The following is a 27957-nucleotide window of genomic DNA, read 5'->3' as shown; positions in this document are numbered from 1 at the left end:
TAGAGGAGCCTGCTGGGCTTCATAGAATCACAGGGAGTCTGCCTGAAGTGACTTAGCACTCACACACACATGCATCATGAGTGAGTGAATGCTAGTCACTCAGTCGTGTCCGACTCTTTGCAACCGCATGGACTGGAGCCCACCAGGCTTTTGTCCATGGCATTCTCCAGGCAAGAATACTGGATTAGGTTGCCATTTCCCTCTCACATGCATCATATAATCCAGCTATTCCACTTCTGATTATTTTTCCAAAGGAAACAAAAACACTAATTCAACAAAATATATACACTTTATATTCATAGCAGCATTATTTAAATAGCCAAGTCATGGAAACAACCTAGGTCCTTATAGGTAAATAAAATAAAGAAATTATTATTCAGTCCTAAAAAAGAATGAAATCTTCCATTTGTAATGACATAGATGTACCTAGAGGGTATTTTGTTAAGTGAAATTAGGTCAGGCAGAAAATGATAAATAACATGATTTTATGTATCAGTTCAGTTCAGTTCAGTCACTCAGTCATGTCCGACTCTGCAACCCCATGAACTGCAGCACCCCAGGACTCCCTGTCCATCACCAGCTCCCAGAATTCACTCAGACTCATGTCCATCAAGTCGGTGATACCATCCAGCCATCTCATCCTCTGTCGTCCCCTTCTCCTCCTGCCCCCAATCCCTCCCAGCATCAGAGTCTTTTCCAATGAGTCAACTCTTCTCATGAGGTGGCCAAAGTACTGGAGTTTCAGCTTTAGCATCATTATGTATACATGCTATTAAAAAATCAAAGCAAAAGAACAAACATAACAAAATGCAAACAGACTCACAGAAACAGAGAACAAAATGGTGGTTGTCAGAGAGGAACAGTGTGAAAGGATGAGTTACATAGTAAATAAGTCACATGGATATAAAGCATAACAGTGGGAGCATAGTCAATATTTTAATAACTTTAATAGTGACAATAAATAGACTTGTTGGGATCATTTTGCAATGTATCAAAATATCAAGTCACTGAGTTTTACATCTGAAACCAATATAACATTGTAAGACAATTATACTTTAATTTAAAAAATGATTGGGATATGGGAAAGTTGTAGCATATGTAATTTTGCAAGTTCTGGAAAAAAAAAAAAAAAAAAAACAGAGAAAATGGTAATTTTAGAAGTGATACAGGCCTAAAATAATTCAAAACTCACCAAAGCATTAAGATTCTCTAAAATTTCATGCAACACAATTACAAAGAAAGTCAGACCAGTAAATCTGCTGAAAACCAAAAAAAAAAAAGATACCTTAAAGTCTTTCAAAAAGACTCTTTTCAAAGAACAAATACAAATACTGACAATAGACTTAAAGAAACGGTGGAAGCCAGAACACTCAGTGATAACATCTTTAAAGTCCAGACAGAAGATAATTGCTAACATAGAACTCTAAAACTACTGAAAATTTCTTTCTAAAATGTAGTTGACATAAATGGCAACCATTAAAATCAGGATCTAGTCATGAAAAATGTAGGCAAATACCATAGTTTTAGTGAAACAGAGGTTGAGAGAATACCTTACTGGGAGAATCACACTGAAAATAACAATAAGACAGAAATTTTCCAACAAAAGAAAATTCATTCCAGTTGAAATTATGGCAATGCATAAAGGCATGAACAGTACCATAGAGATTAAACGTGTACCTAAATCTAATTTTTAAAGATTGTTTAAAACAATAAGAAAAATGTCTTGAAGTTTAAAATATATGAAGAATGAGATTTATGGCAATTATTGTGGTGACTATAGTTAGAGTTCTGATTTAGCATAATTTTCTGGGAATAATTAAAATACCAATTTAAAAAGAACTATAATAAGTCAGACGAACACTGTGTATTGTAAGCTCCAGGAGAGAAATGAAAGAAGAGCCAGAACTAACAGATTACAGAATAAGATGAAGAAATGTAATGATTTCTGAAAACTTAACTAATCCAAGAGAAAATCAGAAAGAAAGAAACATGAAACAATATAAATAAAATGTAAGCTTATTTATAATACCTATACATTTAATGATAAAATATTAAAGGGAAAAGATTGTTCAAAATCCAACTATAAGTTGCCTACCTTAAACACCTTAAATATAAGAGGGAAAAATGTCTAAATAGTAAACAAATGAAAAAATATCTCATGCAGATACTAATTTAAATTTAAAAGGCTAGCATGGATCTACTGACATCATAAAAGTTCAACTTTAAGCCAAGACTTTGAGCTATTTTCTAATGAAGTTGCTTATTTTATATTCTTACTACAAGCCTTTTACTATATAGTGAGTTTGAAACATTTTCTCCCAGTCTATATCTTGTCTTGTCATTCTCATAGCAGTGTTTTTCACAAACACAGACCAAATGTCCAATTTACTTATTTTCCTTGACATATAGACAGTTCTGCTGTTGCCATGTCTAAAAACCCTTTACCTGACCTCAGGTCACAAAAATGTTTTCCTACATTTTCTTCTTAAAATTTTATGATTTCATATTTTATATTTAGATTTATGATCCATTCTGAGTGAAGGTAGAAGTTTTTGGTAGAAACATACTTGGGCAGTTAGTATCTTAATCTCCGTGTGGTCACGAAAGAGTCAGACACTACATATCGACTAAACAGCAACACCAACAAAACAGTGGTTAGCAGTTTATAGTCAGTTTGAAAATAAGGTAAACTATTATAGTTACAAAAAGAAAAAAATCTCTTCACGTCAACCATGCCTTGTTATCACTGATGAAAAATATTGCCTTCATCTTGATTTTAGAGTCGTCAGTCAACAAAGTAAGTTACTTCTTAAAATTGGTACATTCCAATCTATATCCTTGATGGTAAATAGTCACTTCCTCAGCCAATAGAAAATAAGTCTATCTTCACCACCTTCCTTAGCTTCTCTGTATTACCTGGAACATACCTGTGTCTTCAGTTCGACTAAGTGACCTTTAAGGTGGGCATGACCTTTTATCATTCCACGTTAATTATATTTATGTTCATTTTTTTTCTGTTTAGTTCACATAAATTCTATAATGAACTGTCCATATAAATGTAAATTCGAAATTTCCTTGTAATATTTTTGGTAAGATAACACTCAACAAAATACATCAAATAAATATTTGATGCTCATCTTCGTTACCATCTAGCCACACTTCCTTTCTCTCAATTATCTTTTAGTGAAAAGTCAAAGGGGAAAAAAAGGTGGCTTCTCTTGACTTAGGGAAAAAAATTACAAGTAAATGTCTAATTTGTATTTAAACAAACAGTTTATTATAGAACTTATGTGAACTAAACAGAAAAAAAAAATTGAAGGTAAATATAATTAAAAACAAAATCTCCCAACATAGATATGCTTTCCCAAAATAAGTAGAGAAAGAAAACACTTTCATCACTGGATACGCATTAAACCAGAATGTGATAGACATCACCGTCAATCAACTAAGTGAGTAAAAACAGAAGGAATTTTCACCCCGTTTTTTTGTTTGTTTGTTTGTTTGTTTGTTTGTAGTTGAGCAGATACTATACACGTTTTCAAGCAATAACTAGTCCTTAAATGAGAGGAGTTTGCAACTTCATTTGTCACACCTAATTCATCCTAGCTTTACTTGGTAATTGTGGTGATCATCTGTGTTACCTAATTAGAATTAATAGGAGGAAAAAATAAACACCCCATCTTTGTGGAAGGGAGGTAGTTTTGTCTTGAAGTGAGGCACCCATGAAGTTATACCCCTACCTTCCCACAGAAACTGGAAGATAGGAGTGCCACCTCTCTAGATGTTTTCATTTCAAACAAATGGCTCCCAGGCTCTTGAGAAAGTCATTTTTAGGTTATAAAATTGATAAAAGTCCTATCTGGTCTTCAAAATAATTCATATGCACTTCAAAAAGATGAGAAAGTATTTAATTTTATTTTCTATGTGGCAAATACTCTAAGAATAAGATGGAGAGGGAAATCTCCCCCAGTTTTCAACAGAGAGAATAAAGCCTGTTATTTTAAATTTACGTTGTTCTTACAATATGAAAAATATATCTCAGATTTAATTGTGTGTTAGTCACTCAGACGTGTCTGACTCTGTGATCCCATGGACTGTAGCCTGACAGGCTCCTCTATCCATGGGATTCTCCAGGCAAGAATACTGGAGTAGGTATCCATTCGCTTCTCCAGGAGATCGTCCCAACCCAGATCTCTTGCATTGCAGGCAGGTTCTTTACCTTCTGAGCCACCAGGAAAGCACCCAGATTTAATTAATTACACTGAAAAGTTTTTCACTGTGTATATTTGTAGTTTATTTAGTGTATTTTTCTACGATCATATGTATGTGTATGTATTGCTGCTGCTGCTAAATCGCTTCAGTCGTGTCTGACTCTGTGCGACCTCATAGACGGCAGCCCACCAGGCTCCGCTGTCCCTGGGATTCTCCGGGCAAGAACACTGGAGTGGGTTGCCATTTCTTTATCCAATGCATGAAAGTGAAAAGTGAAAGTGACGTCGCTCAGTCGTGACCGACTCCTAGCGACCCCATGGACTGCAGACTACCAGACACCTCCACCCATGGGATTTTCCAGGCAAGAGTACTGGAGTGGGTTGCCATTGCCTTCTCCGATGTGTATTAATTAGTATCATTTTACATATCTGTTTTATTACTTATTATATATTTCATCATGTGTTTAAATCTTTCTGTTAATCCTAAGGTTAATGAGGACTCGTCTTTGTGAAGGGAGTTAAAAACCAAAGTAATTCCTAAATAAGTACAAGCAAAATTTACTTGAAGAGTATTTATTGAAATTTTTCTACAACTGGCAGCTCTAACCTCCAGGATTTCTGTGTGATGCTTGAGATACACCTAATTTGGTACAAAGTGTAGTCTTGTAGTAATTTCTTTTAAGAAGTATTTATTCCTTTCGGAATTCACAATCTGATCTGTAAAATAACACAATAAAATTAATTTCTGTGCATTATTGCATTTGCTTTAATATCAGACACGTAAGAAAAGTGCTATGGAGACACAGAGGTAGGAATGGTTAAGTCAGCCCGGGAAGTTCGGGAAAGACTCCACAGAAGAGGTTAAAAGTATAGTCTAGGCAGAAGGTGGGGTGGGGGCTGCTATGGAGAAAGTTCTAGAATATCTGAGCAATGGATTATAAATTTCAGTAGCATTATTTCAGATTCACCAAGGCCGTTTGTTAATGGTATGGATCCTGAGGCTCTATGCCAGAGTCAAAATATCTGTGAAGTGGTCCTAGAAATCTTTATGTTAATGTCTACCCATTTTAATTCCAATGCTCACTCACATTTGGGAATCACTGATTGACTGTGCTTAGAGTCTAGTGTAGATGAGAAGTGAGAGAGACAAGTGGAAACCATAAAATGAAAAACTGTGGGATGTGCATAAAGTGACAATGTATCCTGATGGTTTCTGACCAAGACATGTCATTAATTCTAGCCAAGCTGAGCATTAACAGTTCTAGGAAATGGAAGGCAGAAAGAAAACTAGAGGAATAAAAAGTCAGGATGGAAAAGTAAGTGTTAAGTTATCCTTCCTCTTCCCTCACCAGTCAGGGGCAACTCTTTCTGCTACTTCAAGTGTTTTCTACCCTAGCAAAGAGGGAGCACAATTTATTAGGAAAGACCTCTGCAATCAAAGCATTTTGCTTCAAGCTGTGAATCTGACAGCTGTTCTTTTGAGTCACACTACCAGCCTCTGCTGGTAGACATGGTCGCTGTTTCTAGGAGGAAAATAAAAGTCTATGATTTGAAAATTATGGGGGAAGAACACCATTTTTCTCTCAATCTGTGGAATAGCTTATGTAAGTAAGAAAATACATTGCATAAGTGTGGTATTCAGGAGAGGCCACTCACTTTGTACCTTTCTAATATCAATTTTGACAAAATAAGGAATCCATTACATATGTATTTACATGTGTATATAAATATATATTTAATCCTGCACAAAAAGTCTTAAGGACAGTGACATCCTACATCTCAACACCTATTGAGAATGCATAAGATTTTCTAAATATGTCATAAGTTAAAATGACATCAGAACCTGTTAGAAAACTAGTTGTTACATGGGACTGCTCACTGCATGGTCTCAGCCTCAGCGTTACTGATATTTAGAGCTGGAGAATTCTCTGCTGTGGGGACTGTCCTTTGTGTTGTAGGCTGTTCATCAGTGTTCCTCATTTACTTGCTAGAGGCCGAGTTGTAGCAACTAAAAATATCTCCAGACATTACCAAATGTTCCTTGAGAAGACGAGAGAAAAATTCATCCCTAACTGAGAACCAATAGTAATAAGTGAAGGTGAGATACCTCCTATAATTCCAAATTATCTCCCACATAGAGAGTATTCAGATCTAACCCAGATCCAATTTAGGGAATAGACGTTCACTAAATGCCACCAAGTCCAGTGATGTGAACGCACAGGTAAATAATTAGGTGGGCTTCCCTAGTGGCTCAGTGGTAAAGAATCCGCCTGTCAATGCAGGAGATGTGGGTTCAGTCTCTGAATTGAGAAGACACCCTGGAGAAGGGAATGGCTTCCCACTCCAGTAGTCTTGCTTGAAGAAATCCACGGATAAGGGAGCCTGGTGGGCTACAGTCCGTGGTATCAAAAAAGAGTCAGACATGACTTAGTGACTAAACAATAACAATAACAAATAATTATGTCCATAAATAGCCTAGATTAAAGATGGAGTTGAAGCGTGAAAAGAGACTTCATAAAAACCTTAATGACATCCATTGAAGTGATTTTTTCCAAACATTTGATTGTATCACAGTGTCCTCAAAAGTTAATACTTCTCAAAACCAAATGTGATGTATTCCTCTCTAGTCCTAATGACCTTCCCATTGTGAAACAGCGTGGCTCCCAGAGATAGGAAAGGGAGAAGGCAACAACCATTCTCCAAATATAATTTTTGTGTATTCTACAGACTCTCACAAAACCTGTGCAGTCAGGATCTCTGAACACCAAATATTGCTCATTCAAAGTGTCTCCTCTAACTTATGGCCCTGACCTATTCTTGCAAAATGTGGCATTCATTTTTTTCTGTTATGGTAATCCTTGAACCTAAAGGTAAATTTGGCTCCACAAAAGAATCTGGAAACTGAGTAACCTCTCTGAACACTCTAGTTTACTTCTATAGGTCATGTTTTATTTTTATCCTCTATTAAATCTAACATAATTAAATTTGATGGTAAATACTGGCACCTTCTTGGTGTTCATAAATCCATTTCTAAATGAAGCTTTGGTAATATATTACTTGTGTAAAATCTATATAAACTTTTATGGGAACAATTTACTTCTTCAACAATAAAGATATGGTTAAATAAATTACTCTATATCCACATACAGTCATTTAAAAATCATAGCTGAGCAATCTAGATGGCAGAATAGAAAGACCCTGAACTCATCTCCTCCCATGGGTATGCCAAAATTAAAATTACCTACAAAGCAACTATCTATGACAATGACTTCTAGGCTAACAGAAAAAAAGTTTCCACAGTTAAAGATATAAATAAAGAGCCAAATGAGACCATTAAGGGGGTAAAGATGCAATCAAGTCAAGATTAATGTGCCTGGGCTAATGACCCAAAAATGAGAGGGATATCACACCCATAGAGGTCCTCCCTGAGAAGCAAAGGGTCTAAACCCACATCAGGCTCCTAAGCTGAAGGGTTCTGCACTAGGAAGATGAGTCCCAAGGACATCCAGCTTTGAAAATCAGCAGGGCTCACATTCAGGAAAACCAGAGGGCTACTGGGAAGAAAGACCACTCTTACAGGGCACACACAAGACCTCCCATGCTCTGAATCCCAGCCCAGAGGAAGCAGTTTGAAAGGTACCTGGTCAGGCCTACTTGCTGATCATGGAAAGCCCCCTGGAGAGCAGGAGGCAGTTGGGTCTCCCTGGCCACAGAGAGGCCGGAAGAAGCCACTTTAAAGATATTATTCTACCATGCTGACACCAAAGCTGGCAAGGGCCATTTTGGAATCCTCCCTCCAGACAATTAATGACAGCCTTGTCCACCAGTGGGCCTACAGCAGCATGTGGGACTGGGCCAGACAGTCAGCCTGGAGGTGCCTACCCTACCCACTGACAAACTCAGGTCAGGGGTCATTGCCACCAGCCACCCTAGAAGCCTACCCCACCCACCAACACAACCACAAAAACAACATGAGGGAGAGAATTACAGCAGACCAGGCCAGGGGCCAGCCTCACCTATCATGGGCAACAGTAGTCAGATTGCCCAACAGAGGGCACACACAGTCCATATATAGGACTTCCTTAGAACATCTACTTGCGGGGGCCAGAGTGGAGTGTGCTGCGAAGTCTCAAAAGTCGTCTCCTGTGTAAGGTTGAAAGTGAAAGTGTTAGTCTCAGACATGTCTGACTCTTTGAGACCTCATGGACTGTAGCCCTCCAGGTTCCTCTGTCCATGGGATTCTCTAGGCAAGAGTATGGAGTGGGTTGTCTTTCCCTTCTCTAGGGGATCCTCTAACCCAGGGAGTGAATCTGAGTCTGAGCCACCAGGAAAGCCTGTATAAGGCTACTTCTCCAAAGAAAGAAACGTAGCCAACCTAATACATAGACATAAACACAAAGACTCCAGTGTTCTTGCCTGGAGAATCCCAGGGATGGGGGAGCCTGGTGGGCTGCTGTCTCTGGGGTTTCACAGAGTTGGACACAACTGAAGTGACTTAGCAGCAGCAGCAGCAAACACAAAGAATTAGGCAAATGAGGAGATAAGTTCCAAACAAAGGACAGAGTTAAAAAAGAGGGAAAAAAATAAATGAAATAAAGATAACTGATCAACCCAACAGATTTCAAAATAATGATGAGAAAAATGCTCCCCAAGAGAAGGTACAAAGTAAGAATTTTGGCATGGTTAGAAAATATAAAAATAACTAATTAAGGCTGAATAATATGCTGTGCTGTGCTATGTCATTTCAGTCTTATCTGACTCTTTGCAACTTCATGGACTGCACGTAGCCTGCCAGGATCCACTGTCCATGGGATTCTCCAGGCAAGAATACTGGAATGGGTTGCCATGCCCTCCTCAGGGGATCTTCCTGACCCAGAGATTGAACCCAGAGTCTTTATGTCTCCAGCACTGGCAGACAGGTTCTTCACCATTCGTGTCATCAGAGAAGTCCAGAGCTGAATAATAAAGTATCTGAATAAAAAACATACTAGGAGGAATGAATCATAGATTGGCTGATAGAAATAGATCAGTTATCTGGAAGACAGAGTGGTGGAAACCATACAGACTGAACAGGAAAGAGGAAAAGTGTTGGGTTTTTTTTTGTTTGTTTGTTTTGTTTTGTTTTGAGGAAGGTATTTTAAGAAATTTCTGAAACAACCATCAAGCATATTAAGATTTGTACTATAGGAATTCCAGAAAAAAATAAGTGATATGGTAATTCCCTGATGGTCCAATGGTTAAGCATCTGCCTTGCAATGCAGGGGATGTGGGTTCAGCCTCTGGTTAGGGAACTAAGATCCCATATGCTGATGGGCAAACCTATGTATCACAACTACTGAGCCTGCATACTCTACAGCCCATGTATCACAACTAGAGAGCTGATGCAGCCAAATAAAAAAATAAGTAAATAAATATTTTTTTAAAAAGTGGGGGAGAAAAAAGGCAGAGAATCAATCTTTCATTGGAATGCTAGTTCCAACCCAAACAAGCTGGGCTACTTTGAACTAGCTCTTTAGCTTCTCTCACACTCTATCTCTTTATCTGGTATAATGGGCCAAACAAAATAAGAAATCATTACCAAAAAAAAAAGAAAAAATGTATTTCATATTCAACAAGCAATTGGAATGCCAAGTTTGTGCCACAGATTTTGCTAGGCAGGGTGTCAACATTCCATGGTGACTTATAAAGTCTCTCTTGGGTAAATTTGCCTGTGTTCTCTGAGGTTTATTCTCATTATATTTTAAGAGAAGAAACAAACAAAACAATTGTGACTGAATTTTTAGATACATTCCGCTTTGCAGTAGCAAAATCTTGCTAAGATTTCAGGTACTATTCACTTTAAGATTTTCAACATCTTCAAAACATAATTATATTATATACTAAGAATTTTTCTGGATTTCATGTATCCATGAGCTATTTAAGGAAAGGTAAACATGGTTGGCAGAATTATTAGGCAGATCTGGGTCATTATTGAGAGTGTAAACCATTTGCTAAGTTCTGCATATATGTCTATTCATTTAGGTGTTATTATTCTTGTTTTACAACTGAAAAAAAAAAAAAAAGATTCAGAGAGAATAAACAATATTTGTAAAGTCACAATGCCAGTGCATAGAGCCAAGGTTCATACTTTGACCTCATCTGACTGAAAAGTTTCCACTGTGTTAAAGTACTATGCTTCTGTGAAGGTGCTATGATGTATTCTGATCTTTTTGTAACATATATAACATAGGCGAAACTTATTAGTAACCTACTATTGTTTAAACAAAATGCCACGTTAACTTAGGATCGGATGGTCAATTCTGTTGTCTTCCTCTACGTGCATTGACTTACTGTATCTTCCCGGCTGTTCTCAAAACTCCTAGGACAGCATTCTTGTTGCTCAAATAGAGCCTGGAGTAGACCTTTATAAATGTTTGGAAGAAAACCAGAAATGCAATAACCACTTTATTAAGTAGAAGAGATTACTATACACTGAGTTTAATTAAAACTGTGGGAGCTGGTGCAATGGAGAGACAGATAGCCCAGATTGAACTAGTTTCCACAAATTCCACTACCCTCTTGGGTTCATGCCCTGAGAATAGTATAATGTCCCTGGAATCAAAGAAAACTGCTGGGCCTCACAGATTAACCCTTACAGGGACATTGTAAAAATGAAGAAAGTTTTAATATCATCAGTGCCATCTTCAGGGGCATGAATGAAACAGCAAATCTCTCTTTTCAAGTCTTTTTGAAGTTCTTTGTTAGAGCAGGAGTATGATAATATGCATTTTTCATGCATCTTATCCTTCAACAGATATTGTTTTCTAAATTTCCCTTATAATCTGTTCCATTGATCTGGAGCTAAATGCTGAGATTTCCTCATTACTGATGGCATGTTAATACCAATCAACCATATGGGGAATTTGTAGCTTAATATAAAATAGGCTAAGGAAAAATGATTGGTGATTTTCATTGGTTTTTCAGGTATTAAACGCCAATCAAATTTGTTGTCAAAAAAGGATTTTGGTTGGCAAGATGAAGGGATAATTTGTCAAAAAAAAAATAAAAAACACACAGAAAAATGTAAGAAAATAAAATCGTGTGTCTGAGAAATCTTACACCTGGCCCCCACCAATCACTGCAGGCATCTGTAATATAATTATTTAGTTGATGCAGGTTGCAGAGCAAGGTTCATATGCTCAAAGAAAAGCTGATACAACAATTAAAATATGGAATTCAGTATCAAATGTGCAATAAATAATTATAGTGAATTTATTTACTTAATTAATCTTTATTAAAGCTTGGAATTAACTACAAGACGTTGCGCTTCCTCACTGGCTCAGCTGGTGAGGAATCCACCTGCTAGTGCAGGAGATGCAAGAGATGTGGGTTTGACTGCTGAGTTGAGAAGATCCCCTGGAGAAGGAAATGGCAACCCACTTCAGTATTCTTGTCTGTATTCCATGGACAGAGGAGCCTGGTGGACTACAGTCCATGGGGTAACAAAGAGTCAGACATGAGAGAGCACAGACACACACACACACACACACCAGACTTAGGCTTAGAGTGGAGTCTCCAGTTCCTCTCCTCTGCAACCCTATTCCTGCACTCACTTATTTGGCCCAGGGCCCTTAGTCACCTGGCATCACCTCAGGGGACTCCCTTAGAGACCAGTTCTTTTGAGTGTCTGGACCACTTCATGTTTATCAATCTTCTCCTTTATCACATGCATCTAATTCTTGTTTCATTGCTTGAGCTCTGTATATTACTGTTGCTGGGTGGTTATATCAATTTGAATGAATATTAATGCCCTTTCATGTCTACTTTTTTAACAGAAGTTCAGTGTTTAACTTCAATCCAATAGTATATATATTGTTGGAGATATCCATGTCATGGTTTGTGGATAAAAGAGCAGCTAGGAATATGATATATATTCCAGTTACGGTTCAGTCACTCAGTCGTGTTCGACTCTTTGCGACCCCATGAATCGCAGCACGCCAGGCCTCCCTGTCCATCACCAAGTCTCGGAGTTTATGCACACTCATGTCCATCAAGTCAGTGATGCCATCCAGCCATCTCATCTTCTGTCGTTCCCTTATCCTCCTGCCCCCAGTCCCACCCAGCATCAGGGTCTTTTCCAGTGAGTTAACTCTTCGCATGAGGTGGCCAAAGATTGGAGTTTCAGCTTCAGCATCATTGCTTCCAATGAACACTCAGGACTGATCTCCTTTAGGATTGACTGGCTGGATCTCCTTGCAGTCCAAGGGACTCTCAAGAGCCTTCTCCAACACCACAGTTCAAAAGCATCAATTCTTCGGCGCTCAGCTCTCTTCACAGTCCAACTCTCACATCCATACATGACCACTGGAAAAACCATAGCCTTGACTAGACGGACCTTTGTTGACAAAGTAATGTCTCTGCTTTTGAATATGGTATCTAGGTTGTCATAACTTTCTTTCCAAGGAGTAAATGTCTTCTAATTTCATGGCTGATATATGATATACAGCTAAATGTGGCAGAAATAATACTGAATAAACAGGTAAAAGACACTAGACTTTCTGCCTCTACCATGGAGGAAGCCATTCCTTACCGTTTTTTTTGTTGTTTTTTTTTTTTTTAAATTTTAATTGGCGTTTTGGGCTTCCTAGGTGGCATAATTTTAAAAAACGTTTTGGGCTTCCTAGGTGGCACAGTGGTAAAGAATCCACCGGCCAATGCAGAAGATGCAGGAAGAATGGGTTCAATCCCTGGGTTTGGAAGATCCCCTGGAGTAGGAAATGGCCACTCACTCCAGTATTCTTGCCTGAAAAATTCCATGGACAGAGGGGCCTGGTGGGCTACAGTTCATGTGGTCACAAAGAATTAGACACAACAGAGCTCACACACATAGTTGCTTTACAATACTGTGTTAGTTTCTACTATACAGCAAAGTGAATCAGCTAAACATACACATATAGCCCCTCATTTTTGGATTTCCTTTAGGGTTCCCTGTGCTATACAGTGAGTTTTCATTAGTTATCTATTTTATACATAGTATCAATAGTGTATATATGACAATCCCAATCTCCCAATTCATCCTACCTCCTATTCTCCCTTCGTATCCATACATTTATTCTCTATATCTGCGTCTCTATTTCTGCTTTGTAAATAAGACCATCTATACCAATTTTTTTCAGATTCTACATGTGTACATTAATATACAATAGTTGTTTGTCTCTTTCTGATATATTTCACTTATTTCATCCACATCTCTACAAATGACCCAATTTCATTCCTCTTTACGGTTGAGTAATATTTTTCCAGTAGTCATGCATGGATGTGAGAGTTGGACTGTGAAGAAGGCTGAGCGCCAAAGAATCGGTGCTTTTGAACTGTGGTGTTGGAGAAGACTCTTGAGAGTCCCTCGGACTGCAAGGAGATCCAACCAGTCCATTCTGAAGGAGATCAGCCCTGAGATTTCTTTGGAAGGAATGATGCTGAAGCTGAAACTCCAGTACTTTGGCCGCCTCATGCAAAGAGTTGACTCACTGGAGAAGACTTTGATGCTGGGAGAGATTGAGGGCAGGAGGAGAAGGGGACGACAGAGGATGAGATGGCTGGATGGCATCACTGACTCAACGGACGTGAATCTGAGTGAACTCCAGGAGCTGGTGATGGACAGGGAGGCCTGGAGTGCTGCGATTCATGGGGTCGCAAAGAGTCGGACACAACTGAGTGACTGAACTGAACTGAACTGGATATTATCACATCTTACTCGCTTGATCCTGGTTTTACTATTGCAAAAGAAGGCTATGAGTCACACAATCTCTGACTCCATCTAAACTTCTAGGATTCTCTGAGTCCATCTAAACTTCTAGGATTCTTGCTTCAAAGAACCACATATAGATTATAAAACATACACATAAACATAGGGCCAACCTCTTAAGGAAGGTTGATTTAGACCTAATTGGTGGAAAGCAATCTATAATTATGAAATGTACTTGATTAACTTAGTCTTCAATACAGTCCATGTGTCTATCAGTTAAAATAAGCTAAATTATGCTTCAGTGACAAATGACCCTCAAATTTCATTGCCTAAATACCACTTTATTTGTTTTTCTTGAAAACTTCACTGCAGCACAAGTAACTTTCCAAGACCAGTAACTTTCTTGTTTTGACTCAACGTACCAAGCTTCTTGGGTTCTATGCCATCTCTGTATTAAGTTGCAATTCTGTGAATAATGAGGCAGAAGAAAAGCAGAGTGAAGAGCTGAACACCATCAATAAATGCTCCCTCTCCATTTGGTCCATGTATTTTATTTTCCAAAGGAAGTTTGCACTCACACTTCACTTCAAAGAAACAGAGAAGTATAAGCCACAATTTAAGAAAGTAGGGGGGAATCAGATGTTGGTAAAGACAGGTAATGCCTATTATAATGTGACATGGTATTGAGTATCATCAGAAATTCAAGCAACAGATACAATGTGTGAATGTGAAAATGTTTGTCTATATGAAAACAGTTGTAGTGTAAGCCCTGATGATTTATATATTTTTTTGGGGAGTGGGGGGGCTTTTGCCTTTTTTTTTTTTTAAAGCAAGTATCTGACTTAAGCTTTGATTGCCAAGGCATCCATTTCAAAGGGGCATTGACTTCAAGACAGATAACTCAAATAAACACATCACCAGCTACACAACTGGACAAGAAGCCTTTCTGCCTACCCCCACTGAGGATTCTTTGTTGAGAAATCTTAGCTGATTTCAATAACACCCATGGACAGAAGAGCCTGGTGCGATACAGTCTATGGAGTCACAAGAGTCAGACATGACTTAGCGACTAAACCACCAAACCACCATGTGGACTAATTGTTTTTTCCCTTCACATGCTTTTAAATATTTAAAACATGTTGTGTTTTAAATTCATGAATAAACAGTGAGGCTTCGAAACCCTAGGCCCCCATATTCAACCCTTACAAAAGCAGAACCCCAGGGCCATGTGGTCCCTTTCTCTTTGCATGATCTTGTGCGTGACCCAAGCTGTGTTATATAATTTCCAGACCTAATATGTCATAACTTTCTATGTGTTCAAAGTTTCCAATGGTTATTGCCAAAGGAGTAGTCCAACCACAACATGATGAGACTGGTATAGAAAAACAGTGAATACAAAACACAATAACAAGGCTACAAATGTCTGCCGGAAATCCTGTGGTAAAGATGCATATGGGCCTTTGCAATTATTTATTCATTCATTTAGAGTTCATTTAACATTTATTTTTGAGTGCCCACAGTGTCCCAGGTGCTAGGAATAGTTACCTCTCTTTTAGCAGATTTAATTCATTTCTGAAAACCGTGATGCTAAGTGAAAATTCATTAAATAGAAAATATGTTTCCATTAATTTTAGTGGGAATAGTTTTGGTGCATTCTATCCCAAATCAAGATGCCAAGAGAATTTTCACAAATAGAAGACTATATTGATTGAATAATTAGAACATGTTTAAATGGGAAATAACTTGGAAGTGAAAAAATTAGTTTGTACCTAAATGGGCAGAAAGGTTCTTATTATAATTGTTGAACCAAATGAAGAAATAGCTAAAAGGAAGGCAGGAACTCTTACAGATAGTAGATATGTGAGATGATCATTTTATTTTTCATTGGAATTAGGACAGTTTTAAGAACTGAAGTCAGTGCTACCCATAAATACATCGGGAAAACAGGCATTAACCAGAACCATCCTGTGAAAACTGGGAAGTATGGTCCTCCTACTCAAATGCAATGTTGTTTATGAGCAAAAATGAGATGGAAGTGAAAGCTGGTCCTTCAGATTGGACCCATTGACACTCACATTTGTATCACATTTCAGTTTTACACAGCTCAGTACACATTTACTCTGAGAAAAGTGAGGCCACACTGAAGGATGTTGACGGAAATAAAAATATGTGAATGAGAGCTGATAGTTTCAGTTTTATTTGGCAACTTACTGAGGATTATAGCCCAGAAGATATCCACTCAGAAAGCTCTGAGGAACAGACCTAAAGAGGTAGTTTGGGAGGCCAGTACATATGTAATTTTGATGAAGGGTTGTATGTGATCAAGCATACATTTCAGTAGAAGGTTACTGGTAGTCACGAGGAACAGATATCTCAGTGAATAGTGTTAGTGTCTTTCTAAGTATAAAAAGATGCAAGTATCAGGTTCATTAAAAACTTTGACTGAAATATTTCTTATCTAAGGGCCTGTTTTGCCTGTTTCCCAAAGCATGAGTTCCCATTCAACTCTTCATCCTGATTTCCTTTCAGAGTGCACTGCAGGCCGGCAATGCAATGGCCACGACCCTGTTCTTGTGGAAACAGGTGGTGTGACATTCCTTAGTAGATGGGGAAGAGTCTGCAGCCAGCATTAGTTTGCCAAACTCCCCAGGTTTGTCTCTAGTCCTCAGAAACATACAAACCAGCAGACTCCTGGGCACTACCAAGGCAGATTTCACTGCAATTCTGATTGACACCAACCCCTGCCACAGCATCTTATTTTCAGGCAGGCAGGTCTTAAGAGTAACTATCCACTTGCACTTATCTCAAATTAATCTACATAAATGAAGATATTTGTGAACAAAGATCACAGTTCAACAAAATTAACCAATAGACATAGCTTGAATAAAATTTGTTTATATCCTACAAATGACTTTAATGGAAATTGTATCTCACCTTAATTCTACCACCAAGAGTGTCACTGAAGAGTTTGATGCAAGAGAATGACATAATCCTACCTGGGGGGAATCTCTGTTTTGTCACTGACAATTTGCCTAGCTGTGAACAAGCTATTAAATCTATCTAAGCCTCAGTTTCTCCATTTGCAAAAAAAAAAAAAAAAGAAGAAGATTATGCTTTTATACTACTGAAAGGATTAAATGAACCAAAGTGTGTAAAGTGCCTGATATATTAGCATTTTCCTCCTTTTAAAAATAGAAAAGCAACAATACATAAATAAAGATGGTAACATAGGAGGCACCTCAATTTCGCTCCTCCCACAGATACACCAAATGCACAGCAAAACACAAAATAATTCCTTGCAAAGAGAAACCCAGAAACTAGCAGAGTGACTCATACCCATCAGTCAACTAAGAAAATTACTTAAAACTTTAGACAGACTAGATAACAGAAAAGGAGAGAGGACTGAAATACATGAAATCAGAAAAGAAAGAGCAGACATTACAGCAGCTAACAGAGAAATACTAGGAATCAAAAGAAGCTACTGTAAGCAATCATACACCAAAAATTAGACAGCCTAGAAGACATAGATAAATTCCTAGAATCACACAATCTACCAAGACTTAATCATGAAAAAAGAAAATATGAACACCAATTACTAACAAGCCATTGAATTAGTATTTTAAAATATCCCCACAAAGAAAAGTTCAGTATCAAATAACTTCACTGGTGAATACTACCAGATATTTAAAGAAGAATTAGCATCAATCTTCAAACTCTTCCAAAAAGTAGAAGATAAAGGAACACTCCCAGATTCATTTATGAGGTCAGTATCACTCTAATAGCAAAGCCAGACAAGGGCACAACAAAGAAAAAATTATAAGCCAACAACTCTAATAAGCATGAGTGAAAAAAATACTTAACAAAATATTAGCAAACTAAATTCAGAAACACATTAAAAGGATTGTATGCCATGATCAAGAGGAATATATTTCTGAAATGTAAGGTTCAACATAGGTAAATCTATTAATGTGATACACCACATTAACAAATGAAGGATAAAACTCATGATTGTCTCAATTGATGGAGAAAAATTATTTGACAAAATTCAACATTGTTTCATGATAAAAACTTTCACATACTGAGTACAAAAAGAATGTATCTCAAAACAATAAAGGCCATATATTGCAAGCTCACAGCTAACATCATAAGAAAAAGCTGAAAGCTTTTCTGGAACAAGACAAGGTAGTCTACTCTTGCCATTTATATTCAAAATAGGACTGGAAGTCCTAGACAGAGCACCTGGTGAGTTGGGGGACAGGATAATAAAGAAATCCAAATTGGAAAGCAAGAAGTAGAACTGTCCCTATTTGTAGATTGCACACACACACCAAGTGTTGGAACTAATAAACTAATTTAATAACATTGCAGGATGCGAAATCAATATAAAAATTTGGTTGCATTTCTATGCAACAACAATGAACTATTGGAAAGAGAAATTTTAAAAATGCTCCCATTTATAATAGCATTATAAACATTAAAACATTTAGGAGTAAACTTAGTCAAGGAAGTGAAAGATCTGTACACTGTAAACTATAAGCATCAATTTCAAAGAAACTGAATACACTAATGAGTGGAAATATTTTTCATATTCATGAATTGAAAGAGTTAGTATTGTTAAAATACTAACCCAAGCAATCTACAGATTTGATGCAATCCCTACCAAGATTTCAAAGGCATTTTTCAGAGAAATAGAAAAAAGTCATATATCTGATTAAGGGCTTAATATCCAAAATATATAGAGAACCCAAAAACTGAATAGCAAAAACAAATTCTTTAAATAGCCCAACTTACAAGCCAAGGGATCTAAGCCAACAATTTCCCAAGTATGTGTTCTTTGAAAGACATACAAATAGCCAAAATGTACATAAAAATATGTTCCACATCAATTAATCATCAGGGACATGAAAATCAAAACTACAATGAGATATCATTTCATACCAGTTAGGATGTCTATTACTGAAAAAAAAATAACAGGAAATAACAAATGTTGGTGAGGATGTGGGGAAAGTGGAACCGTTGTACACTGTTGATAGGAATGTTAATTGGTGTAACCCCAATGGAATACTGTATGGATATTCTTCAAGAAACTAAAAGTAGTCCTATGATATGATCCAGCAATTCTACTTCTGAGTGTGAGTATATATCCTAAGGAAACTAAATTATTAGTTTGAAGAGATATCTGTACTGTCATGTTCATTGCAATGTTATTCACAATAGCCAACATGAAAACAACTTCAGGGTTTATCAATGGATGAATGGGTAAAGAAAACAGGACATATACATATTAAGCATGTTCAATGGAATAATATTCAGCTTTAAAAAATAAGAAAATCCTGACATTTGTGAAAAGTTGCATGACTTGTAGGGCTAAGTGAAATAAGCCAGACAAAGAAAGACAAATACTGCATTCTATCACTTATATGTGGAATTACAAATGAGCAAACAAAAAAGTTAACTCATAGAAGCAGCGACTAGAATAGTAGACTGATGGTTGCAACAGCCTGGGTGGGGGGGGGCGGGGGGTGGGGAGGAATTTAGAGACAGGTTGACCAAAGGGTACAACTCTATTAGAAGATAAATAAGGTCTGAAGGTCTAATATACACACAGTGACTATAATTGATAATACTTATTGTGTAAATGAAATCTGTTGAGAGTAGAATTGGTGTTTCCACCAATAGAAAAAAAAAAATGAAAGAAAAGAGGGAAGAAAGGAAGAAAGAAGGGAAAAGAGTAAATACATTGGATGAAGGATGTGTTAATTAACTTAATGGTGAAAATTCTTTGACAATGTATACATATATCAAGGGCTTCCCAGGTGGTGCTAGTGGCAAAGAACCCAGCTGCCAGTGCAGTTAGACCTGAGACATGAGCTTGGTCCCTGGTCAGGAAGATTCTCTGGAGGAAGACATGGCAACGTATTCCAGTATTCTTGCCTGGAGAACCCCATGGACAGAGGAGCCTGGCAAACTGCAGTTCACAGGGTCTCACAGAGTGAGACACAACTAAAGTGACTCAGCATGCATGCACATATATCAAATCATCACATCGTACTCTAAATACGTTATTATTCTATTTGTTGGTTATACTTCATAAGCTAGAAAACAACCTCTTAATATGGCAGATATATGCCAGGAGTTTTCTATGTGTTTTATATATATTAAGCTATTTATTACTCCTAATAGCCCATGAAGTAGATATCATCACTTTTATACATGAGAACACTAAAATATGGTGGAGGAGAGGGCAATAACTAAATTAACAACATTACAAAGTGGTAAAGCTAGAATTTGAGCCCAGGAAGCAAGACTCAAGAGTCTATATTTTCGGTCATCACACTATATCACCTCCTTTCCTGGCCCTTGACTTTGTCTTATATTTCATTTTTTATTCTTAACTCTATGCCAACTCCACTGCTTGTCTTAGTCTGTCCTTTGTTCTCCCTGACATCAGAGAACAGATTATCTACAGGCTCTTATGGTCAAGCAATTTTTCATGAAAACTATAATATTTAAGCCATAAACCAGCCTTTGGTTCAATTTTTCAGCCATCTCAGAATGTCACCTATTACTTTAGGTATATTTTCAAGATCATTATTTTTTTTTCACTTTTCTTTTTTAATTTTAATTTTTACTTTATTTTACTTTACAATACTGTATTGGTTTTGCCATACATTGACATGAATCAGCCATGGGTGTACATGAGTTCCCAATCCTGAACCCCCCCTCCCACCTCCCACCCCATATCATCTCTCTGGATCATCTCGGTGCACCAGCCCCAAGCATCCTGTATCCTGTATCAAATATAGACTGGCGATTCATTTCTTACATGATAGTATACATGTTTCAATGCCATTCTCCCAAATCATCCCACCCTCTCCCTCTCCCTCAGAGTCCAAAAGACTGTTCTATACATCTGTGTCTCTTTTGCTGTCTCGCATACAGGGTCATCATTACCATCTTTCTAAATTCCATATATATGTGTTAGTATACTGGATTGGTGTTTTTCTTTCTGGCTTACTTCACTCTGTATATTAGCTCCAGTTTCATCCACCTCATTAGAACTGATTCAAATGTATTCTTTTTAATGGCTGAGTAATACTCCATGGTGTATATGTACCACAGCTTTCTTATCCATTCATGTGCTGATGGACATCTAGGTTGCTTCCATGTCCTGGCTATTATAAACAGTGCTGTGATGAACATTAGGGTACACGTGTCTCTTTCAATTCTGGTTTCCTCGGTGTGTATGCCCAGCAGTGGGATTGCTGGGTCATAAAGCAGTTCTATTTCCAGTTTTTTAAGGAATCTCCACACTGTTCTCCACAGTGGCTGTACTAGTTTGCATTCCCACCAACAGTGTAAGAGGGTTCCCTTTTCTCCACACCCTCTCCAGCATTTATTGCTTGTAGACTTTTGGATCGCTGCCATTCTGACTGGCATGAAATGGTACCTCATTGTGGGCTTAATTTGCATTTCTCTAATAACGAGTGATGTTGAGCATCTTTTCATGTGTTTGTTAGTCATCTGTATGTCTTCTTTGGAGAAATGTCTATTTAGTTCTTTGGCCCATTTTTTGATTGGGTAGTTTATTTTTCTGGAATTGAGCTGCATAAATGAAGCAACTGACAAACAACTAATCTCAAAATATACAAGCAACTTATGCAGCTCAATTCCAGATCATTATTTTTTCAATATAAAATTCATTATAAAAGGAATCAGTGCACTATGTCCCTGTTACAAATAGTATTTGGAGAAGGAAATGGCAACTCACTTCAGTATTCTTGCCTAAGAAATCCCACAGATAGAGGAGTCTACAGTCTATTAGGGCACAAAGAGTCAGACACAACTGAGAGTTTAGCACTATGAATGGTACTAAGAGAAACTTGTCTCAATTCAAAATGATTAGATAGACCAGAATTAGATATTGAATAAATGATTTAACCTGAATGAAAGCTGGCATTTTATTATATAAATATCCATGTCAGGTTTCTTTCTCAAGACAAGCAATTTGGCAAACACAGAATTCAGTAGTAATATTTCTTCAAAATCTCAAATGGTAAATTTTCCACCCATTAAGTTACAGAATATATATTTACTGTGAGGATATTCAGGGGACCTTATTCTGTCCTGTTTTTTCCCTCCTAAACAGTCCATTAATATCTTAAATCTATAGCAATTTTCAGAAAAGAACTCTGAGGAAAACAAAAGAAAAATCAAAAGTCAAACTCAATACAAAGCTGAGAATCTGGGAAAAATGTCCTAAGCTGATAAGGAAAGATGAAGAAAAACAGGTCTTTGTTTTGTTTTGTTTTGTTTTTTAGTGCACTATTCCCATATTGAACAATGCAAAGTAATTCCCAGCAAGTTAACTACTCAGAAAAAGCAAATGCCTCCTTCTTTCCTCCAGTGTTGCTTTTTCACTGTGCTGACCTTAAACCAAACAATGGACAAGGCCACAGTCTTGAACAGACACCAGGCTGCATACAATTCCTTTTTGTTGTTGTTGTTTACTTAAGTTCTAGTCCCTATAAAGTAAACCAAAAAAGTGTACAAGAAGATATCAAATCTTGTATTTCAGGAAGCCAGAGAATGGAACAGAACTCAATTTAAAGAAAAGAAATTGAAACTTTTCTTTCTAATGAGTTTAGTTATCTTGTTTGTTTACTCTACATGATTTTTCATTAGAAGCAGTCCTATCTATTCGTATAATAGAAGTATCATAATATATTATCCAAATACCCCGTTAGTAAGGACTCATGATTCCAGCCACTGAAATCTACACAGAGTCACTAGCCAGGATAAATTACATAATTTGTGCGGCCCAGTGCAAAAATAAAATGTGGGGACTCTTATTCAAATACTATCAAGAATTTTGAAGTGGTGAGAGCGGAGAGTTAAACCAAGTGTGGGGCACTGCTGTGTATGCGGTATTTGAGTCTGCACATATTGTCCACCCATGCAGCCAGCCTTCCCTGAGATGCCAGACAACTGCAATGATGGTCTCAGCAGAAGAGAGCTGCCTCCTCCACAGCTGTGCCCGCTTCCCAGGGTGGGAAATCTTCAATAGCTGGATTAACACAAGGGTATGAAGTCCTGGCCCCCTTCTTCCCAACCTGGGACAAATCTGCAAGGTTACCTCCACTTTTAAGCTGCCAGTAGCATCTGCTGAGTGTTTCATTGAGACAGACTCACACCTGACGTTCTCTCTGTACCTGATCTGGCTTCTTCTCGTCCAGTCCAAATTTCTGTCCACCAAGAGAATTTTGCTTCATGACAGAGACTATCTTGACCCATAAAATCTTAAATATTTGCTACAGACCCTTTAGAAAATCTTTGCCAACTAGACTGTTAAAGTAGTTTGTATTTGGCTTTCCTTATGCCCATAATGGCCCTCAAACCACAGATCAATTAAGCAATGTGAAGATTCAGACATCTGACAGAATATCTATTCCAATTATGAATTCCAAATTGAGAGAATAAGCACAAGGTTAGTCCAAGGACCTAACAGGTACACAGTAAGATGGACCCAGGCCAAAACCTCACTGATCAGCCAACAACCAGAAGCTTTGCTCTGATTCATGAACCACAAAGACAGTTTGCTTGATAAGGAATTAGAGTCTGTTCAGAACCAATGTCTAGCAATTCCTGGAAAGTCTGATGATTTCCCTTCTGAAAGCGTAATCAATCTGACAGATGGATACTGATCTCTTTGCGGAAGGTGAGGCGTGACTGAGTGACTAAGCATAGCACAGCATAAATACTTTGAAAGGGTAAATATATGATATTTATACTATGAAAAATACACTACACTCAGTAGTAAATATTATGTCTATCTTATGAAAATCATCCTTTCGATACAGCTTAAGTAGTAACTGAATGTATTGCTGATTATAAAATTACTATATTTGGAAACAGCAGAGGAGCCCTAAGCTGTCAAACTACGGCTGATCAAACATAAACATGGAAAGTATGGGGAGTTCAAATTTTTGAGTTTAGATCTTCAATGACTGCATGAACATATGCTTATATATTTTGTATATATTTGTGGTATTGAGAAATTTTACTTTTGCATATGCGAAACATTACCAATTTTTTTTTTTCTCTTTTGATACTGACAAACAAAACATGCTGTCCCTCTAGCACTATCAGTATGAGAGAAACTTAAAGAGAAAAAATATTACTTACTGGGTAACATTTCTCTAAACACTGTGATGGGGTTTTTTTGTTGTTGGGCTTGGGTTTTTGGTTTTTTGAGCCTGAGAAAATTATAGGGAAATTTCTCTACTACTGCCCCCTTGTGGATAGTATGTACAAACAGACTAGAAAAGTTGCAATATTTTGAATGTTTTCTTCTGGAATTTATTTTTTTAAGTTTTAAAAAGCTGTTTAAGAACTGCATGACTAAATATTTGAAAACAAATAATTCACCATAATATTGAAACTGGAAAATTACATTGACATACCTCATTACTCAACTGCTTATATAAGGGTTATGTGTGTTTCATAGCATAGCTTTATAGAAATTTTATCAATAGGAATCTTAAAGATAATCTGATCAAATCTAATTTTATAAGTGAAAAAATCATGAAACAGGGACAAAGCCTCACTTTACTTTCTAGTATGTCATGACTGGGTAGATAGAAAAGGATAACAATTGGATGTGATTCTCTTATCTATGCTGCTGCTGCTGCTGCTGCTGCTGCTGCTGCTGCTGCTGCTGCTGCTAAGTCGCTTCAGTCGTGTCCAACTCTGTGCGACCCCAGAGATGGCAGCCCACCAGGCTCCCCCATCCCTGGGATTCTCCAGGCAAGAACACTGGAGTGGGTTGCCATTGCCTTCTCCTCTCTTATCTATAGTAGAGGACAAATACTTAGAAAAGAAACTTGCTTTAGTTTCATAATATTTAGAAGTAATATTGTGATAAGATAAAATCAAAGTGACTAAATACACCTTTTATTGTATAAAGCTGTTTTTGAAAAAAAAAAAAAAATCCTCTTCTCTCTAATAGTAGAATCTCCATTTTTCAATTAGCGTCACTTCCTAGCTACCCTTAAAGGCAGACATGGCTGTGTGACTAAGTCCTAACTGATGTGTATAAAGGCAAGTCATGTGTGCAGTTTTCAGGTCACTTCCTCAAAGGACAGGTGGTGCCCATTCTTCCTCTTGAAATGTAGACACTGAGGTGAACTATTTGAGATCATGAGAATGGAGAAAATCCTCAAAGATGGAAGAGAAAATTATTAAAAAGAACTTGGGTTCCTAACACCAGCTCTGAACTGATACCCAGACTCTTAAGTGGAAGAAAAGTAAACTTCTAACATGTCTATTACTGGGGGACTGTTTTACTCTAGCTAAATTTATACTTGAACTAACAAAATGTTACAAATCTTTCAATGAACAATTGGCAACTTCAGGCGCCACAGAAAAATAAAGACAAGGGATATGTATTTGCTAAGGCTTACAAAACAAAATATCATAAACTGAATCACTTAAACGACAGAAGCATCTTTTCTCAAAGTTCTAGAAGCTAGAATTTCAAGATGGTGATGTCAGCGGAGTGGACTTCTTCGGAGTCCTCACTCTTTGGCTTTCAGATGGCTACCTCTTCACTGTTTCCTCATGTGCTCTTTTCTGTCTGTAAATACATGCCCCTGTCTTTAACTCTTTTCCAGCATGGACGTCAATTATACCATATTAGAGCCCACCCTGATGATTAATTCTAACCTGAAAGTGTTGAAATGGTTAGTCCCTCAGTTGTGTCTGACTTTCTGCAACCCCATGGACTGTAACACCAGGCTCCTCTGCCCATGGAATTCTCCAGGCAAGAGTATTGGAGTGGGTAGTCAATCCCTTCTCCAAGGCATCTTCCTGACCCAAGGATTGAACTCTCCTGCACTGCAGGTAGATTCTTTGCAGTCTGAGCCACCAAGGATTATTAACTAAGTACCATAACAGAAGCAGAAGATATTAAGAAGAGATGGCAAGAATACACGGAAGAACTGTACAAAAAAGATGTTCACGATGGTATGATCACTCACCTAGAGCCAGACATCCAGGATTGTGAAGTCAAGTGAGCCTTAGAAAACATCACTACGAACAAAGCTAGTGAAGGTGACAGAATTCAAGTTGAGCTATTTCAAATCCTGAAAGATGTTGCTGTGAAAGTGCTGCACTCAATATGCCAGCAAATTTGGAAAACTCAGCAGTGGCCACAGGACTGGAAAAGGTCAGTTTTCATTCCGATCCCAAAGAAAGGCAATGCCAAAGAATGCTCAAACTACCACACAATTGCACTCATTTCACACGCTAGCAAAGTAACACTCAAAATTCTCCAAGCCAGGCTTCAGCAATATGTGAACCGTGAACTTCCTGATGTTCAAGCTGGTTTTAGAAAAGGCAGAGGAACCAGAGATCAAATTGCCAACATCCATTGGATCATCAAAAAAGCAAGAGAGTTCCAGAAAAACATGTATTTCTGTTGTGTTGACTATGCCAAAGCCTTTGACTGTGTGGATCACAAGAAACTGTGGAAAATTCTGAAAGGGATGGGAATACCAGACCACCTGACCCACCTCTTGAGAAACCTATATGCAGGTCAGGAAGCAACAGTTAGAACTGGACATGGGACAACAGACTGTTTCCAAATAGAAAAAGGAGTATGTCAGGGCTGTATACTGTTGCCCTGCTTATTTAACTTATATGCAGAATACATCATGAGAAACGCTGGACTGGAAGAAACACAAGCTGGAATCAAGATTGCCAGGAGAAATATCAATAACCTCAGATATGCAGATGACACCACCCTTATGGCAGAAAATGAAGAGGAGCTAAAGAGCCTCTTGATGAAAGTGAAGGAGGAGAGTGAAAAGGTTGATTTAAAGCTCAACATTAAGAAAACAAAGATCATAGCATCTGGTCCCATCACTTCATGGCAAATAGTTTGGGAAACAGTGGAAATAGTGTCAGACTTTATTTTTTGGGGCTCCAAAATCACTGCAGATGGTGACTGAAGCCATGAAATTAAAAGATGCTTACTCCTTGGGAGGAAAGTTATGACCAACCTTGAGAGCACATTGAAAAGCAGAGACATTAATTTGGCAACAAAGGTCCACCTAGTCAAGGCTATGGTTTTTCCTGTGGTCATGTATGGATGTGAGAGTTGGACTGTGAAGAAGCTGAGTGCCAAAGAATTGATGTTTTTGAACTGTGGTGTTGGAGGAGGCTCTTGAGAGTCCCTTGGACTGCAAGGAGATCCAACCAGTCCATTCTAAAGGAGATCAGCCCTGGGATTTCTTTGGAAGGAATGATGCTAAAGCTCAAACTCCAGTACTTTGGCCACCTCATGTGAAGAGTTAACTCATTGGAAAAGACTCTGATGCTGGGAGGGATTGGGGGCAGGAGGAGAAGGGGACGACCGAGGATGAGATGGCTGGATGGCATCACAGACTCGATGGACGTGAGTTTAAGTGAACTACGGGAGTTGGTGATGGACAGGGAGGCCTGGCGTGCTGCGATTCATGGGGTTGCAAAGAGTTGGACACAACTGAGCGACTGAACTGAACTGACTGAACTGAACCTCTATAAAGACTCTATCTCCCAAAACAATCACATTCTGAGGTACCAGAAGCTAGGACCTCAACATGCAAATTCTGGGGATACACAATTCATCCCATAATAGAGTAAAAGTGTTTACTGCTTAAATTATAAATGCTATTTACCAAGTATCAAAATGCAAGAAGCCAAACCCAAAACAAAAATTATATTGTGTGAGGACCGCCTAAAGAAAAATATCAGAGGCTCTGTTTTTGTGGTTCCCTATTAGCAATTTGTTTTCTCTGGCCTATATCTCATTAGTTTCCTTTTCTGTTTCCCTTTTCAACCTCCAAATGTTGGCGACCTTTCACTCTTCCTCCCTGGCTTGGTCCTAAGCCCTCTTACCCCTGCATCTACTTTCTCTCACTAGGATAATTCATCCAGCCACATGACTTCTTATATCTCTGCCTCAGTCTTTCCACACATCTC

The sequence above is a fragment of the Budorcas taxicolor genome, chromosome 9, assembly GCF_023091745.1.
Source record: "Budorcas taxicolor isolate Tak-1 chromosome 9, Takin1.1, whole genome shotgun sequence".
In the NCBI taxonomy this organism is placed as follows: Eukaryota; Metazoa; Chordata; class Mammalia; order Artiodactyla; family Bovidae; genus Budorcas; species Budorcas taxicolor.
This window is presented reverse-complemented; position numbering follows the sequence as displayed.